We start from the raw sequence: 7,180 nt of genomic DNA on the forward strand, positions 1-7,180 counted from the left end.
ATTTAGATAAAGAGCTGACCATTCTTGCTATAATAGCTCAAAAATAGATAATGTAAAACGAAAATATTGAAAATTTCATTCAAATTACTTCATTCTGAGCCAAGTTATCACTGTGTGTAGTTTTGACAAAAGTGTGCATTGTGGTAACCAGGGCACTGGTATATTCGAGACTTAGCCTCGCTTTCACATTTTTAAATTATATTTTTTAATGGCGAACCGTTAACAGACACTTGAGGGGATTAAAATAAAACTTCTTACTACTGCTTGACTATATATTATAGTAGATGCCATCAAGAGTTGATTACATAGTCTTGTTTTGTTAATAAATGTCTAATTAACAGTTTATATAACACCTGCAATAGGCAGATTTAGCTCTTGCATAAAATAATGTATGTTTAATTCTAGCTCTATTTCAAGAGTTTAAAAAGCATTATATAAGATTTAGAATAAATAAAGTTCAAACTAGAATATCAAAATTTCTCGACAATCAAATTACTTTATTCTTAGCGAAGTTATGGTTGTTTAAAGTTTTGAGGATATGGTCTTGATTGTCAAGGACAATTGTTACGATCATAGATAAAGTCTTGATAATACATTTTATCATTAAATTGTTAAATGGCAAAGGTGTTTTAATCCATTCAATATCACCAGCATCCGATGTTCTATAGAGTTGATAATGGGCTTGTCATGTGATAATTGCCTAATTAATAATTTATGTAATATTTGAAGCCAAAAAAAAGACCTGCAATAGGCAGCTTTTAAGCTCACATAATGTGAGAGGTGTCAAGAATGTTGTTGGATAATAAAACTTGTGGGACTAGAAAAATGATAAATTTACTAGTTCCTTGATCTGGGTCAAAAATAGATATGTCAGTTTCATTGAATTTTAAATGTTTTTTGAGATGAGCATCTGCCTTCATTCAAAATTTGACCTTGAAATAAAATTGTCAATCCAACATTTTATTTTGAACTAAATCAAAGAGGTTTAACTCATTCAAGTTCTTAAATATTACCTCGTGGGTTTTCTCCAGGTCCTCCGGTTTCCTCCCACTGCTAAAGATCCTGACACGGAAGCAAATTATTGAAATAAACTTGAACCATGTGTTAGTCCCGAAATGACATAGTTTGTGTCAAGTGGACGTTAAACCCCATTTCTCTCTCTCTTAAATATTAATACTGTCAACATACATTAGGTCTAAGTCATTTAAAAATAAATTATGCAAGAGCTAAATCTGCCTTTTGCAGGTCTTTCTTTAGGCCTGAAATATTATCAATCTAATTAAAATACAGATGTATATTTCGTTTCGTTTTTTTATACTTTCGATGGCCTACACTACATGTAGTAAAGACAAGTAAAACGAAATTTTGAACTATAAAAACGAAACGAAATAGGATCTGTGTTTTAATCAGATTGGAAATGTTATATAAATTATTAAACATACATTATGCAAGAGCTAAATCTGCCAATTGCAGGTCTTTCTTTAGGCCTGAAATGTTATATCCAGACCATAATCAACTCTTGATGGCATCGCTAGCCTGCGATATTTTCTGGATTATGATTCCCATTTGCATGCTCGTCTTCCGTTCATAATTTAATCATGAAATGGATGATCTAGACTATGTTTTTTATCGTACAGACTAATGATGATCGAGGCTAGGCCGAAATTTCAATCACTTCATTCTCGGTTCATAGTGGATCAATTTGACTGAAATTTTCAGCAAATTGCCTTTACATTATCTAGTTTTTAGCTATTATAGTGATAACTGCCAGCTCTTTATCTTATCTCCCACAATGTATCTTTAATTAGGCATTAATTAACTTATCCAGACCATAATCAATTCTAGATGTCATTGCTAACCTGTACTATTTACTGGATTAGAACCCGATCTGCTGTTCAATGCTCATTGATAATTAAATCAAAAAATGGATAATCAAGACTATGTTTTTTTATCTTACCTGCATGTACTTCAATAATGATGATCGATTTGACTGAAATTTTCAGCAGATTCCCTTTACAGTATTTAGTTTTTAACTATTATAGCATGAAATGCCAGCTATGTATAATTATCTAATTCCCCATAATTTATCTTTTTAAAGGTTTCTTTGTGTTTAAAGATATAGGTTTTATCTATATATATTTTCCTTTTTTAAATGAGATATTTTGTCTTGGTTGGTGTGATGTTAATGACTGCTCACATCAGTGTATGGGAGATAACTCCTTATTTACTCCTTTGATCTCTCTTTTTGCAGGTGATTTCCAGTGACGGATTACCTCAATTACTTTATTCTTTGAATGGTGCAATAAGGGATACACAATCCTGTCAAGCACAGAATTCATCACACAGATGTTTTCATACAGCAAGTGTTTTAGGCTGGTAAGGTGTTTGTTTGTATTTGAGGTTTATTTTTCAAGTTCAGAGTCAAAGTCTTTATAGATTTTCTTGTTGACATTGTTCAGTTCAAATAAACAAGATTTTTTATCAGAGAGATTCTAAGAAGCTCACAATTTTACCTTACATTACATCAGTGTTAGGCTTGTTTGTTGACAATGACAGTTCATATTATCAAAATCGATGTCCTCATGGAATTTTGCTATTGGCAAGGCTATTAACATTGTCAAAGAGGGGAACATAAGATGCCCTTTGGTTTAAATCTACATGTAAATAAACTACCAGTAATTAAATTTACCTATTTCTAAATAAGGTATATATTTCAAAGTGTACAAGCTTTGAGGTCAATAAACTTGATAGTTTGAAACTGCACTACATATGAAAGCCTACATTAACAATGTTATTTTCAATTTCAGGATTTTATTCCCCCCTCCCCCCAAACAACCCAACCACACACACCTCCCTCTCATATATATATGATTCAAGGAAATAGGAATAATTTCAGCAAACCCAGAATCATATCAGCTGTCAGCATGAATAAATTCAGTTTATTTTAGAGTAAAATTATTTATTTTCAGTGAACTTACATCAAATCAGTATGAAGATATAGCAGATGAAACTTTAGATTCACTTACAGAATATTTTGAAGATCTTCCTGAAAGAATTACTTTTGATTTTGACTATGATGTCTTGTTTGGGGTATGAACATAAATAATTATTTATGTACTCATCCATCTTAACATATGTTCTATACCATACTCTTTGTTCTTTACAAGGATAAAACTTTAAAGACCATGATTTGGCTCGATAGTTAATCAATGAAAATTTAAGACAGTTGTAGATTAGTAAATGTTACTGCTGAGATATGTGTGTTTTTAGATTCATTACAAGTCATAAGAGGGGTCACGGTGGCTAAGTGGGTAAGATGCTGGCTCGCTAGCCTGGAGGTCGGGTGTTCGATCCCTGCATTGGCCAAGAAAGTTCATCCTGATTTTTCGATGTGGTTCCCCCTTGTCAGTGATGCAGGACGAAGGGTCTGACAGCTGTCTAGTCATTCGGATGGGATGAAAAATTGATGTCCCGTGTACACATTGGCGTGCACGTAAAAGATCCCTTGGCAGTTGGAATTCGATATAAGAGTAGGCCGTAGTGCCACTGTCTGGGCAAAATTTCCCTCTTAACACACATGGTGTATGCCCGTCTTCATTAGCCCAGTTCGGAGCAGAACAGTAGAACGTTAAACCCCATTCCATTTCATAAGTAGGTCAATGCTTGTACTTTCTAGGCTTGAGGTGAATAGGGATAATTTAAATATTATGAAATTAATGATGATATTGTATCTATCTTATTATACCCCACCTTTCGAACATAGCAGGGCACTATGTCCATCTTTTTGGGACACAATAACTCTCCTTCTAATTGAGCTAGAATGTTCAAACTTGGGTGTTTATTAGGTGAATGCCTTGATGGAGTTTGAAGATGAACATTTTCTGCTTAGGCTAAGCAGAGATACGCAATTTGATTGGTGGATGCTTTGGTACTCGATAACTTTGGTTCTAATTGAGTGAGAGTAATGAAACTTGGTGTATAGTTTCATTATATTAATACCTTGACAAAGTTCGATAATGCGCTCAGGGTATCATATTAATACCGTGACTAAGTTCAATGATGAGAATTTTCTGCATAGGTTAAGTAGCGATAAGCAATTTGATTGATCAAGAATTTGGAACATAACAACTCTGCTTTTAATTGAGGTAGAATGTTTAAACTTGATGTAGATGTTCATTAGGTGAATGTCTTGACTAATTAACATTTTCCACGAAAGCTAAGCAGAGCTAGCAATTTCATTGGTTGGTCAATGCTTTGGAACAAGATAACTTTAATTCTAACTGTTGAAGAGTGGTGAAATTTAATTCAATCATGAAATTTTCTGCTTAGACTAAGTATAGATAATCATATTGATTGCTCAAATGTGCAGTTAAATAATATGTGTCATCTATTTATGTTGGCATTGCGGTGGGGGACATCAGCCTCACTGATACTGTCTCTTTAAATTCAAAGAAAATCATTATATCAGATGTTATTAAACGAAATGAATTCATTGACAAGTGATTGTCCTTGTTTGTCAAGTGATTCTGAGATTGTGTGTACTATATCACGAAGAATGTGCCGATTTGTACAAGGGATAGCAGAATTATAATTACTTTATTTATCTAATACACATAAAAATGACAGTGTGAAATCAATAAAATTTAGAAACCATTGGCTATAACTTTGCATTTGCACTAAATAACTGACCAGTCCTTCTTAAATTTGCTAACAAATGTACATGTTTTTCTTTCTTATGACAGAGTGGTGTTTTAACTATTAAATTTGGTGAAAAGTATGGTACATATGTAATTAATAAACAAAGTCCTAATAAACAAATATGGCTGTCATCACCTTTAAGGTAAATATTAAGTTACTGTTTGTAAAACTCTAGTTAGTCATTAAATGCAGATGACAATGAATCCTCCTCTATATATATATTTGTGACTGTTGGTTGTCTCTTTTGGGTATAAGGGCAGCTCTAGCCAGGTGAAGAACATAATCCTGTTGTCTTTGCACTTCCAATTCAGGTTTTGGAGTTATACTACATCCTGTTTCACAAAACTGTGATAAGGAGGTGTCACAGGGCTTTACCTGTGCAACATGGGGTAAACAGCTAGTTAGTTATATTTTAATAGGAAAATAATATTTATTTGATGTAGGAAAAGGAATATTGATGTCAAAGTATTCTAGAATTTGGAAAGACAATAATTTTGTGCAGTTATTTGTTAAGACATAATTTTTAAGTCATTAACATTATCCACAAAATAGATTTTTTATACACCCACATTTTCATGTGGACGTATATTGTCGTCGCCCCTGTCAGTCCGTCTGGGTGTCCGTTGACATTTTGTTTGTGGACACTCTACAGGTCACAATTTTTATCCGATTTCAACGAAATTTGAAATATAGGAAGATCTCCCAAGAATTTCGGTGTCTTTAGAAATTAGCATGTATTGGACCGTAACTTCATGAATTATGGCCCCTGATTGTACGAAATATCACGTTTTTAACTTGTAGACACACTGGAGGTCAAAAATTTTTATCCGATTTTGATGAAACTTAAAATGTATGTTTATAACCCAAAGGTCTCTGTTTCCATCGATATTCGCGCAAATTTAGCTTATGGTCCCTCTGGAGGCAACAATTTATTGACCGATACTGCTCAATAAAATGGCCGCTCCTCGAACGCAAATAGTGGAAAAGTATGGTATATCAAGGTTATGAATCCTCAAGATGTCACAATTTTGATCCGATTCTTATGAAACTTTAAATTTATGTTTATATATCACAGAGATCTTGGTTCCATTCAATAATCACGCATATCCGAACGTAACTTCCTGTTTACCTCTCAGATCTTTTACGACTTTATACATATGGCCGAACATTAGGTACATCAGATAAACTACTTTTAAAGTCCAAAACTGTTCAACTAGTCTCTTATGGTCAGCGCTCTTTTAGTTATCAAGCATCTGTTTTATGAAATAATCTACCATTTAGTTTAAGATGTTGTACATCTCTATATTCTTTTAAAAAACAACTTAAAACACATTTTTTTAAACTGACTCTGTATACAATCGTTAACATGTCCATAAACTTGTTGTTTATTTAAGATTACATTGTCACTTTGTAAAGTGCCCCTGAACATGTTATATGAAAGAGCGCACTATAGATATGCTATAATAATAATAATTATGACCCCTGATTGTTCGAAAAATTACGTTATTAGCTTGTGGACCCTCTAGAATTCACAATTTGGATTCAATTTTAAAAATGTATCACCGTTACATCTCAGTGAAGGTTGAGTTTGAATTTCGTAAAAATCAGACCGAAACTACTTGACAAAATGGCAACTTCTTGTACGCAAATAGTCTAAAAGTATGTAATACAAAGGCTGTGGACCATCTAGAAGTCGCAAATATTATTTGATTTTGATGAGACTTGAAATGTGTATTAATATCACCAAGATCTTGGTTTCTTTCGAAAATTGTGCATATCGGACAGTAGTTTTCGGGATTATGGATGCTGATTGTACGAAAAATCACATTTTTTATCTTGTGGAACCTCTAAAGGTCACAATTTTCATCTGATTTGAAAAAAAGTGTTTAAATATATCACTGTTACACACTAATGATCGTTCATTTCGAATCTTGTAAAAATCGGACCGAAACTGCTCGACAAAATGGTTGCAAAAATGTACGCAAATAGTGTAAAAGTATGTAATACTAAGGTTGTGGTCCCTCTAGAAGTCACATTTTTTATCCGCACTTGATGAAACTTAAAATATATGTTTATATCCAAAAGATCTAAGTTCCTTTTGATGTTCGTGCATATTGGACTTTAACTTCCTGGATTATGGCCCCTGATTGTACAAAAAATCACATTTTGTACTAGATTGTTCTCTGTCCATCTCTTGTGGGAAATGTGGGCGTATCTTGCCTGGCAGTCGCTGGTTAAATGCATGGAGACCTTCTATAGAGAGACACAGAAGAATAGAATGTGTAAAACCTTTTTGGGGTATATTTTTCAGTGGTCCGAAGAGATACGACTATGTGAATGGTGAATGGATATATAAACATGATGGACAATCTTTACATGATTTATTGTCAGATGAACTCTCAAAAGTGTTAGGTGAGGACATCAATTTACAAGATTGTTCTCACTGTGGATCTTGATGGCATCTTAGAAATTCTTAATCCAC

This window comes from Patella vulgata, chromosome 4 (genome assembly GCF_932274485.2).
Source record: "Patella vulgata chromosome 4, xgPatVulg1.2, whole genome shotgun sequence".
Classification (NCBI taxonomy): Eukaryota; Metazoa; Mollusca; class Gastropoda; family Patellidae; genus Patella; species Patella vulgata.